A 13,365-nucleotide genomic window follows, 5' to 3' on the forward strand; every position below is an offset into this window, starting at 1 on the left:
CTCCGAAGATGACCAACCTCTCCACAACGGAAACATGCCCCAAAAGCTTTACGACATTTGTCTATCGGATGGTTCTTCCCGCAATGGTCGCACTTTTCCTTCTTTCCAAAATGAACAACACCACTGGAACCAGAGAAACAAGAAGTAGATCTGGAATTCTTGAAAGACTGAGCACGGGGACCCAAAGAACTCGCAGGTCTAGACAGAGAAAAAGACCTGTTACGCCGAATGCTATCCTCCGCCTGGTGACAACGGCTCACCAAGCCCTCATAGGTCATATCATCACCGACCGCCACCCTATCATGAATCTTCGGGTTAAGACCCTGAAGAAACAGATTGTACTTTATCTCAAAACTGTCAGTAATCTCGGGGCAATAGGATAACAGATCAAAGAACTTCTGCTGATACTCGTCAATCGTCATAGATCCCTGTCGTAAACTCAGTAACTCACCCGCCTTCGTCTGACATAGTGCAGGAGGAAAGTACAGCTTCTGAAAAGCTGCGCAGAACTCTGCCCAAGTGGAAACTCCTCTCGTCGCAATGAATGGTGCAGAAGTTAAACTCTACCACTTACGGGCTCGCCCATCCAGATGATAACCAAGAGTCTCCATCTTCTGCTCCTTAGTACAGTGGAATGTCTGAAAACAAGTCTCCATGCGATCTAGCCAGTTCTACGCATCTTCCAGAGTCTCGCCTCCAACCAAGAGCTTAGGACAAATCTGTAAGAACCATCGCACACTGAAACGGTTCTCAACATGGCAACGATGATGGCGTTCTCGACGACGCTCCCAATCACCATCGCCACAACGTCCACCTCCACTACCATGGCTACTCTGATCATCGCGATCCGCCATCTACAAAATCACCTCACAGTTATCTTATGCAGAATCTAAATCCCAAGAATACTATGCATGCTCTGATACCATAAATGTAGTGACCCTTACCAAGATCACCTACTAATCAGAAACTTAGGCATGCAATTAACTTAATTAAATAGTAAGCCAGAATTAAACTGCGGAAGCAATGACAATATACATTCCTAAGAAAAGGAATCTGTAAATACCCAAATAGTTATACAACCAAATCGAATACTATATCAACCCAATACAATAAAATCCTAAGCGAACCTCCAGCTGGCCATCCACTGCCTAGCCCCTCCTGGATCCACCCGCCTCATCCAATTGCAAATCTGCCCCATGGAATAGGATGTCCAAATACACAAAGTATGAGACGTGAGCATAAAACTCTCAGCACGAGAGCATGAGTATACATGAATGCAAGTGTACCTCCTACTGACTAGAGGCCAAGAATCAGATAGCAAAGACAGACCGAGCCCTGGCATGTAGCAATCTGTGCCATTGCTTCAGGAGGTGGTTCACATACCGAAAACCAGTGGATACTCCAGACACCCAAATCGATGGAAGTCCATCCACTAACAGGATAGAGTAAAACTCCACTAACAGACATCTCAAAAGAAATAGCTCAAGATGCAAATGTATGCAGCATATAATCATGTCATATAAATCATGCAGTCACGTAATACATGCATACTCAGTCAGGATATATCGAAAAGTACTTTTGTACCTCAAATACGAGGCAAGCTCTACCAGCTCTAGATACACGCCTATAATCCGCACTACACTGCCAAATGATACTAATATCATTATATTGCTCTAAAAGCCTTAACTAAGATATTACATACTCGTAAATATTTTTAGGAAGCAAAAGTATATCTGCGTCCATCGTCATCCCGTTGCTGTCACTTGCCTCAAAACTAGGCCACAGCTCTGCTATGACGCCTAGATCGCTACACCACTTCCGAATTCCCAATGAGACGCCTAGAATTCCCTAGATCTAAGTTAGAATACTAAGGAATCGAGAGAAGAGAGGTGAATGGTGCATCTGAAAATGAATCTCGGGCACCTCTATTTATAGACGGAGTTCGGTCCATCTAAACCAGCTTCGGAGCGTCCGAACACATTCGGGTCATCCGAACTCGACTTTGGGGCGTTCGAAGTCCCATCAATGCATCAGCAATGATGTTATCTTGCTGATGTAAGCAATGAAATAATAGTGAACTCCGATCGGGCCGTCTGAACCTGCCAACGGAGCGTCCGAACACGTTTGGAGCTTCCGATCCTGGATTCGGATCGTCCGATCACGTTCGGAGCCTCCGATCTTCCTTTCGGAGCGTCCGAACTCAAGGTTCCTAATTGTGATTAGTTTTTTAATCTCTTTATTTGGTTACGGGCTACTACATTCATTTTTCTTACTAAGATTATAACCTAGTAGAGGAGCTTAAAGTGAAACGACTCGATCCTACTACTACTAAACAAAACTCTCAGTAGGAGTTTTAGGATGTTTCATAAAGAGAGGAACTACAATGCATATTTTTCCTATTAAGGTTATAATTTATTAAAGGAGTGCGAGGTGGTAGAGGGCCTAGTATATCTATGAAGATGAAATTTTTGATGTTTTTACCAAAGAAAACCCTTGTAGAGGAGTTGGCTTAGTTAGGAAGGATGAAAATTTTAATTTTTCTACTAGAGATCGGTGTAGTAGAGGAATTAGTGGGAAGTAGAGACAAATTTCAATCTTCATACTAAAATCATGATTTGAAGAATTAATAGTTGGTAAAGTCAAGAAAGCAAACACTTGAGCATTTACAATTGAGGGAAATAATCGAGCAAGTTGAACTTCACAATTTATCGAACACTTGATGGAGTTCTATGCAAAGGAGGCAAGGATGAAGGTGAAGGTGCAAGGATGGAGGTGTGGGGCGAGGGTGAGGCTGGAGGCAAAGGGGGAGAGGATGGAGGTTAAGGGGCAAGGATGAAGGTGTGGGTCGAGGGTGAGGCTGGAGGTGACGGGGCAAGGGCGAGGGGCGAGGGCTGCGAGGGCAAGATGTCAAGGTCTGTGGGGCGAGAATGGCTAGGCGAGGGGCGAGGGGCGAGGTGAGGGCTAGGCGAGGATGGAGGTGAGGGTGAGGGGCGAAGGGTTGGACGAAGGACTGGATAGGGGCGAGGGGCGAGGGGTGAGGCGAGGGGGGGAGAGGAGCTATGGGGCGAGAATGGTGTAAGGGCTGTGGGGAGAGAATGGCTGGGCAAGGGGCGAGGTAAGGGCTCGGCGAGGATTGAGGTGGGGGCGAGGGGCGAAGGGTTGGACAAAGGACTGGACAGGGAGTGACGAGGGCTACGGAGGGGCAAAGGAGGCGAGGCTATAGGGGCTATTGGGCGAGCTTGGGCAAGGGTTATTATGGGGAAGAGAGAGTGATGTGAGGGCTGCAAGGGGAGAGGATGAGGCAAGCAGAAAGCGAGAGAGAGATGCTGGCATAGGTGCTAGAGAAAGGGGGTAAGATTTTCAGGTTTGTCGAAGTGCAATTCGGATCACTGGGCTCAAAAAGTCTAACTTATTTAGGATTCAAGAAGTGAGGAGGGTAAAGATCTTGAAGTGTGAAAGTTGAGTTTCATGCTTATCCTACCAAGACTAAGTTTAAGAGCTTGATGCGATGATGATGGAATTGTATTTTTGCTAGTAAGGGTAGAATCTACGAGGGGAGCTCGAGTTGAGGGTGTGGATGAAAATTTCAAATTTCCTACTAAGGCTAAGCCTAGTAAAGGGTAGAGATGTGAAAATGAAAATTTAAATTTCCTACTAAGACTATGTTTAGTAGAGGAGTTAGTGGTTATGGTTAAAAAATTGCAATTTTCTGCTGAGGTAATGCCTAGTAGAGGAGTTAGTAGTGATTTATGAATGAGATAGAAGATAAACAAACATTTGAGTATTCTTGAGTGAAGCCAATGATCAAACAGTTGGTGAGGCAGCTAGAGTAGCTACTTGTGATCGAAATGATGCAGACAAGAGTAAGAGGGCGAGGATGGTAAGGGTTGACGAATATTGGGAGCAATGTTGTAAGCTATGTCGTAAGAGGTGGGCGAGGGTGAAGGCGAGGGGGTTAAGGTTGGCCAAAGATTAAGGAATGAAAATATTTCTAATGAAGGATGATCATACAGCTCAGTCTCTGAGTAAAAATTTTAAAAATCAAGATCTTGGCTATGAATCTCAAACAATCGAGTTTTGAACCTGCGATTCAACTCGACTTGAGAGGGGAGACTAGTGATACCCCATGAATGGGCCCATCACATGTTTAGGCCCAACTGGAGTCCACAGCCAAGAAACAAGGCTCGGGTCCAAGTCTAAGTGTTAAGATTGGCCCATGGCGGTTGGTGGTTGAGGCAAGGCACGTTGGGCTTGGAGTGAGAGAGGGAGTTGTAGTTGAGGATGAGCCTAAGAGTGGAGGAGTAGAAGGAGGTGAGAAGGTGATGATGTGAGGTATGGATGAGCCTAGGAGTTGAGGATGACGATGGCAGAGGAGAGTAGCTAGGGTAGAGCATACCTGAGTTGGGTGAGCTCTTAGCCTAAGATTCATCTCAAGGGCAAGACCTCTTAGCTTCAGCCTTTCCTCAAGGGCGAGTCTCGGATGAAATAGCACGTGAGTCTCACTCACGTGGTCCCCTATGGAATATGCGTGGTCCCCTACCTTCTACTCTATAAATACCGGTTTTGCTCACTTCATTTGCAACTCATTACTTTCATTTTTGAGGGGCGCCCAAGATCTCCTCTTCACTCATATATTTCCGACTCTGACTTTAGCGTCGGAGGGTGTAGTAGCCTGGTTCCATTTTACAAGATTAACTGATTTTAAACATGTTAGAAAATGACATATAATTTAAAAGTGTCAAAACATGTTTAAAGAGTCCCTATTTGGTAAAATGAGGTGTAAAATCAGATCTGGAACGTCCAAAAATGGTTGGAAATGTCCCGGGGGTCTCAAAACCGACCAGAAATAGCCAAACGAGTTCGGAAGGACCAGACCAGAACGTTGCATCCGAACCCAAACAGACGCAACAATCAGGTGCACGAACGTTGCTTCCGTTCTGACGAACGTTGCGTCCATTTTTCTGGCTGGACAGGTGTCGACGAGATCAAGACACGTGGTTAGATGGTGCAAGAACGTTGCTTCCATTCTGACAAACGTTGCGTCCGTTCTGATGGCAGGAGAGATGTCAACAAGATCATTACACGTGGCGGGACAGTGTAGAACATTGCATCCGTTCGCCAGAACGTTGCTTCCGTTCATCGTCTATAAATATGGGCGAGATTTGCTCATTTTCAGACGTTCAGAATCCTCTCCTTCACCTATAAGGCTTTATTTTAGGGCCTTTTGGGTACTCTTATTTTAGAGTTGGAGTAGGAAGTTTATATTTTAGTATATTCAAACAGTGTCTGACATAGTAGCGGACAGTGTCTACAGTAGCAGTCAGGCGGCGGAGCTCTGGCGAGGCGTCTAGAGGTCGTAGCTAGGCTATGTCCAGGCTCTGGGGAAGGTGACATCAGCGGGCTGACAACAGACGAAGGTATGACTTTGGTGCCCTATAGTAAATAGGGAGTAGACTATAGTTTAATTAAGGCTTTTAGAGCCTAGTAGGTGATGTTTACATGCAAGGTAATGCATGGGTTATTTATGTTGTAGTGATGCATGGTAGGCTTGGACCTAGAGGGGAAGCTTCTAGGATCTGCTTTAGTAAAGTACGGAAGTATTATTCGAGATATCCAGATTGAGTATGCATGTATTATGTGTTTGCATGGATTATGTGATTGCATGTTTTATATGTCTTTATATACAGCATGTCACGACTGTATGTTGCATACATGAGCATATTGAGCTATCTCTTTAGAGATGTCTATTAGTAGGGTTTTACCCTATCCAGTTAGTGGATGGACTTCCATCGATTTGGGTCCGGAAATCCACTATTATTTTGGTATGGGTGCCACATCCTGAAGCGACGACACAACGTGCTACATACCAGGGCCTAGTCTGTCTTTGTATCTGATTCTTGACCTCTAGTTAGTAGAAAGTACACTTGCATTCATGTATACTCATACTCTCGTACTGAGCATGTTAGGCTCACTTCCGGTTATTTTCTGTTGGCTGGATGCCCTATTCCATGGGGCAGTTGCAAGTAGTTCTCCCGGAGACAGGGAGGTTAGGTGATGACCAAGACTGGATAGCAGGGTTGACTACTAGGTTTTGCCTACCTGGTATTATTTTATTTTAAGATTCCACAGTTACTCTGATTAAGATTATTTTATTCATTAATTGCATGCTTAAGTTCTGACTAATAGGTGATCACGACGCTTGTCACTACATTTTATGGTATCAGAGCATGCAATAAGATTATTTGGGACATAGTATTGATTTTGAGTTATCCTTTGTAGGATTACAATTTGGTTTCAATGAAGATAGCAGTATCAGGAATTGGAATAGCAGGATGTCTAGGCTTTTCCAAGATTGTCATTGCCAAGGTTGGCAGCAGAAGTTCGTATTATGTGGATCCCAGCAGGATGGAGCTGGAAGAAAAGATCCAGTTTTCAATGTCAGGCACTTCTCCAGGTTGAACGGAATGTGTGACATGTAGTCATCCATTCTGAGTCGACCAAGGAAGCCACCCCGGAAGACTCTTCACTTGTAGTTGGAGAGATTGTCAAGGAAATCTTGTCTCGTCTACCAGATAAGGAACCCAAAAAAATTTGGAAGAACCCGGATAAGCAATATTTTATCTTTTAGATCTTGAGATGAAGAAGTTTTGCTGACATGAGTAGCAGACAGGAAACTTCATGTTCAAGATCAGTATACGGAATGAAAGACATCCGCATGAATTTAAATACTGTATTTGGTTGCAAACAGTATTTCAATTGTAATCAGATGTATTAAAGATTTCAGTATTTGATGTACTCAGTTATAATTGTATTGTACATCTTTCAGTGTAATCTTTTGATTAAGTTATGTATTACATGGGATTGTAATAAAAGATTGATCATTGTCTAAATAATTACTTGGGAATTTTGCATGTTTTCAATGAATAGTTCTAGATGTTTTACCCAGAATATTCTAAATAAGACAAGTGTTTCCCAGAGATGATGTGATTCATCAGGGGGCATGAGTTTTTGTTCTAGGCGGGTTTCCATAGAGCAATTGACTCTTTTTTTCTTTTTAGTTTGTTACCTAGTGATGATGGATTTAATTATCAGATGCTTGCAGACTCGGGATTTGAGTTGTGTCTCTACAGAGAATTTTCCTTGACCAATGATTTTGGTCCAGATAGGAATGTTGCATAATATCAGAGACTCAGGGATGAGTTATGCCAGGGTGCTCTTGATTGTCAGGTTTCGAGATGGTATAGTAAGTGCGAACTTATGCCGGTGTACTCTGGAAGGATTATTTTGTTTCAATTTGTCATTATAGGAAGACTTACCTCAGTCTCGTTGTATGTACAATCATAGCAATGGGTATAACTATCAGGAGAATATTCAGGATTTATTTGATTCTTCTGGAATTATACTTGGTACTGGATTAGTGCCAAGGGAATGTGGTAAATTATCGTCTGACTTCATCAGAGATACAGATTTTAGTTCCCGTGAACAGAATAGTCGTGGAAAGGATTCCATGACAAGTGAATATTCTGGACGGGTAGTTCTCGCATGTGATACTGGAGGAAAACTAGGAGGTTTTACCAGTATTTTCTGATTCTATCAGAGGTATATTAGTGATCAGGATCTTGATTACGAGATGAACAGGAAATTCTAAGTGATGAGTTTACTTAGGTAAGTTTTCCCTGTAAGAATTGGAATTTTATTGATGGGTTATCAAGCAAAGAAGAATTTTATCAGGGCACTGTGATGACTTATACTGGGAGATGTGAACTGTGATCAACGATAGACATGGGAGAGTTTATTTCCATTGATATTCTGGAAGTCTTTTGTACTTCAAAAGGGATTAGAAAATTTACTCAGTCTAGAGATCATTGCAATAGTTACGATAAAATATAATTTGATGTCAGTTTGATAACATTGAAAGGTTACTCGATTCTATTGACAGATGTCATGAGCCTCCTAAGTTACAGCATGGATTCGTCAGTATGAGAATTCACTTGGATAGTGAAAGTTGAGCACCTAGGTGATTATGTATGTTTTGAAATGGTTAGTTAAATTTGTACAAGTTTGGTGCCCAATGATTATTTGCAACTATTTGTCTGAGGTAGGTACAAATGTTATAACCCCGTGACAGGGGAGCTAAATATTCTTTTTCATAAAGAACATTTGGAATTGTTTTTTTTGGTAGACTGATAAGATGAGTATAGTACTCAGATATTCAGTTCTCAGGAATGATGTGCAGTAATTCTGGGACTTTAGTGTCAGAAATTAATCTAGCAAACATTTGAATTTTAATGGAAACTAACAGTATATCATCAAGTGTTTAGACATGGAAAAAGGACAGCAGCTGAGATCTAAAGTTACCAGATCTAGCAGGATTGTTGTCACTGATTTTTTTGGGATTTCTAATGGATCCGTTAGACCATTGATAAGTCTGATTCTATGAGATCGAATCAGGGGTTAGCTAGATTGTTTTGATTAAAGAACTTTGACAAATAAAGATGAAACAGTTTTGTTCATATAAACAGCGTAAGTTAGAATTCAGCAAGGAATTGTTATTCGTGGCAGGATAATCAGTGTTCTCATTTTTAGATGTTATCTCAAGTTATGAGATAGATGTCATTATATTAGTACTAGATATTGTACTAATCGAATTTTGAGTTAATAATAATATTTGTATTGATATTTCCAAGAAGAGAACCTGAGGGATTCAAGAAATCAAGAATTGTGAACAATGGCGTTGTCACAGGTGTTATGACAAATGTTAATCATAAAGTATTAGAATCCTTTCGGTGGAAAGGAATGAGGAAAAGTGTATATCAGTATGTTTCTAGATGCTGGGTGTATCAGTAGGTCAAGGCAAAACACCGACGACCTGGAGGATTGCTTCATAGTTTATCCATTTCTGAGTGAAATGGGAGTTGATCATGATGAATTTCATGACCCATTTACCGGTGAGCTCGAAGAATTGTGATTTTATCTGGGTTGTGGTGGACCGACTCACCAAAACAGCACATTTCATTCCTTATAATCGGGACTACAATTTTGATAAGATGTATTGCACGGAATGCCTGTGAGCATTGCCAGTGATCGAAACCCCAGGTTTACTTCCAGATTTTGGGGGAGTCTTCAGCGCGCTATGGATACTACTCTTAGCTTGAGTATATCATATCACCCAGAGACTGACGGGCAGTCAGAGCGCACGATCGGTACTCTTGAAGACATGTTGCGAGCATGTTCTATGGATTTTGGTCAGCATGGCACGATCAATTGCCATTGATTGAATTCGCGTACAACAACATTTACCATCGCAGTATTGGGATGGCTTCGTTTGAGGCGTTGTACAGGCGACAATGTCATACTCCACTGTTCTGGGAGGAAGTGGGGGAAAAAGTGTTCTTGAAACTTTCACCATTTCGTAGGATTTTGATATTTGGTCTCAAGGGTAAGCTATCTCCTAGGTACATGGGTCCATTCGAGTTACTGTAAAGTGTTGGAGATCTGACTAATTAAAAAAAAAATAAAAATGTTGGTCTCTTGGTTATGATTATTTTCTATTGTTGATTAATTGTTTATTATTCATTAATTGCCCTAAGATGAGATTAGTATCCCGAGGTCCTCACAACAGGTGGTATCAGAGCGTAAGTTCTTGGACTGAGATAGAAGCTGAGCGGGGTAGATTGAGTCACATGCATTTTTAATGTTGCATGATGGTGCATTACTTGATTTGATGATTTGAATAATTGCATGTGAACATGATTTACTTTTGAAATGAAACTACTTGATTTACTGATTTGTAAATTTTTGAATTTCTTATTGATGTTGTTATAAGATTTTCCCCGGGTGATGTAAGCACCCAGAATCGAAAAGAACAGTGTTCTTTGGGTGATGTAAGCACCCCAGACTGATAGAATAGTATGGCCAGACTGAACAAAATGGTATGGTCAGACTGAACAGAACAGAACGGTATTGCTCAGCTAAATGAAGTATTTTTGATTGAATAAAACATAATATCAGCAAATGAATATAGGATGTTGTAGGTAACAGTTGGCTCGAAGAACTTGACCAGTTGTTCAAATATCGGAAAGATTCAGATGAATATCGGATCAGATTGATTGAATACCAACTTCGAAACCTATCAACCAGCTGATAGATTTTGATGAAGAAATTCCGACAGAACAGAGGTATATTGATTGTTGGTAAGTGCTTAGAACATACTTTTGTTTATTATTCATTGCCACAACAGATAGAAATGATGAGAAAGAAAAATATACCCTATAGAAGCTGAATATTTTGAATTTGAGGAATGCCTTCTTAGAATTTTCAAGCCTACTATGATTCTCTGAATTGTAGATGATAATAAGAAAGATCAAGATTGAGTGAATTATATAATGGCTTGAATTCTAAGAATATGTCTGAATAAATGTTGATGATTGAAACATTGTCTGAAAGACATAGCCCTGTCTAAGAGAATTGAAGCTGAATGATGAGTTAGGAGAATGAAGTTGTAGACATGCAAGAGATATATAATAGCTGAAAGCTGTGTTATATTTTAACCTCTGTGTCAGAAAAGAGAATTTGTGAATTGAGTTGAAAAATGAAACTATTGTTTCGATGAAATGAAATTGAACATGATATTTTCACATGTGAAATATTTGGTACGATGCATGATAGATTATGAGACTATAACCAAGTACTGATTAGTGATAGTTTCAGATGATTGAATCACTTGATTTTGTGATTTAACCAATCAGTATGTTTTATGCTTTACGAAGTACATGTTTACCTGAATATCTGAGTAGATTGGAAGCATGTATTCCGTGAAAATGAAGAAGAATTGGTTCTTGGTCAGAACTCGAGTATTGAGAAGAAGTATGAATAGGCTGATCAGATGAAACGATTGAATTAGATCAACAAGAACATGAGGTGCATATGAATATGATGATATGATATGTAATCTCGAATTAAGATTATGTGATTTCGGATTGATGTATGATGTTTGATTACAGAAATATTCCAAAATCAGTATATTCAATGCACTAAATATGTTTAAGATCTAAATCAACATTGATAGATATGCCAATGCATAGAGATTACAGATATGTTCCAGTAAGATTTTTGGACTTTAGTTTAAGTTGTGAACTGGAATTCAATAGTGAATTGATGAATTGATGAATTTATGAATTACCGGCTTGATGAGATTATGAACTGAATATTAATTTTGAGGTTTAGAAGATATATGATGATATGAAAATCAGTTACAGATGAGTTTTTTCTTTGATTATGCTGAATCGAATACATCAATTGGACATATAATTCTTGAAATGTTTGATTTCGAGTGGCTCTCCTTGTTTTGTTCATAGAGCCTGAGTGATTTACTCATTCTGAGTTATGTTGGAAAAACGCGGCGATCAAATCAATCAGGATTGATACCCGGTGCAGCGGAAGTTTTAAAAATTTTATATGGAACGATTCCATAATGGGTATCAACCTTACAATTAAATTGTGTGTGTAAAAATTAAATAACGATTATAAATTTTTACCTCCAATCTCGAATCGAGATTTTGGACACCAACAGATTGCTCTGCTCTTGTTGTATCTCCCTGGAACTAATGGACGAACTGTTCTTCAATCAGGTCCACGAACAGAGATTTAATCCCTCTGATAGATTGCACTAGAAAATCTATTAGAAGTTTCTACAAAGAGAATTAACGAATTTTATCCGTTAAACCAGACTGTAATTCAAAATTCACAGACTGGATTTTACCGAGCAGAGGGGAGAGGGGGTCGGCCACTTCAGAGAGAAAAAACTAGGTTTTTTTAAAATTGTGGCTCTGTTGTGTTAATTTCTGTACTGCAATAACTTATTTATAATGTAGGCCACTAACAGCTTAGGGCCCATTAGTCATAAGTTCAAGCCCGACAAGCAAAGCCCGCATGTTCAGAAATTAATATAAAATTCATCGTGACTCCGATTGATAAACCGATTTCACCAATGTGCACAGAAACCATTTCTGCACCTTTTAAAGTCAAGATAAATTTTTCTGAATCCGAATTCAGTGGTTTCCAAAAATGTCCATCCCTATGTCATTTTAGGAAATCTTACTCCTCTACTCATAATTAAGAAGTCCAATTTCTTTGTTCATTAAATTTAACTCTTTAAATTTAACTATCTCAACGGGGATTAAAAATCCATTACTCTGTGTGACCTTCAATGGTTCAGGGATACAGCTAGCCGTGGGCTCACAACTCCTTGTGACTCGGAACAACAATTTCCGACTTGCCCATCGAATCATGGTATGAGCGCCTAGCAAAATCGCCCCATGATTCCCTAGGTATCACTGATAGTGCCTGCAAGAACCAATAGATTTTGGTTAGCGTACAGTACGGTCCCTTCATCCAAATATCCCGATCGAATCAACAACCATTGGTATATCGAGAGTCGTTCGAGATTCGATAACTATGCAATACATCTTGAAGATCAAATAATGACATCGCATGTGTTACTAAGAAACCATTTCTTAAAACACATCATGTACTCTGGCCAGAGATTCGTCACACTAATATCTCCTCAGATCGCATAGGATATCCACACTCGCAAGTATGTGGTGAATCCTTGACAACAAAGCATCGACTCCTATATGTGTTGTAACTGTACCCAATCCCAACACCTGATGACCCCAATAGAGTCGGTAAACGAGTCAAAGCACAGTACTAGCATATAGAGTCTCAACGATGTTTCAAGTAGTAAGGACTAATGGTGTACAACCAAAACCGCGGACTTTATCCACTCGATAAGTGATAACCACTTGGAAAGTCCGAATAGGGTAGTTCGATCATTCATCATATGAATATCCATTTGCATGCTTCGAACATCTCCATGTTCCTTACCAATGAAACGTGGTACTCTGCATCGCAAATGCTAGTCTCAAACTCGAGCGATCCTTATCCTTATTATCGGACGGCTCAATCGACTAGGAACAGTTTAGAATATACAGTGACTATAAGATGTGTTTCATGATAGACATCCCCATGTTCTACCACATCTTACATACACTATAGTATATTCAAGGTCTTTATCAAAACATCAATAGTATATCACAATATAACAATATGAAGAAAGATAAAGTCATTGACATCAATAAAAGTGTAAATCATATTAAACAAAAGATTGTTTATACAAAGAGTCATCAAAGCCCTTAGCCACAAGTTGGCTCAACGGGCACCTACTCTTTCAATCTCCCACTTGCCCTAAAGCCAACTAGTCATACTACGTAGACCCATTGCTTCGCGATGTTTGTCAAATAATGGTCCTGGCAAGGGCTTAGTAAATGGATCAGCGATATTGTCTGCAGAGGCCACTCTTTCGAC

The sequence above is a fragment of the Henckelia pumila genome, chromosome 4, assembly GCF_033568475.1.
Source record: "Henckelia pumila isolate YLH828 chromosome 4, ASM3356847v2, whole genome shotgun sequence".
Taxonomy (NCBI): domain Eukaryota; kingdom Viridiplantae; phylum Streptophyta; class Magnoliopsida; order Lamiales; family Gesneriaceae; genus Henckelia; species Henckelia pumila.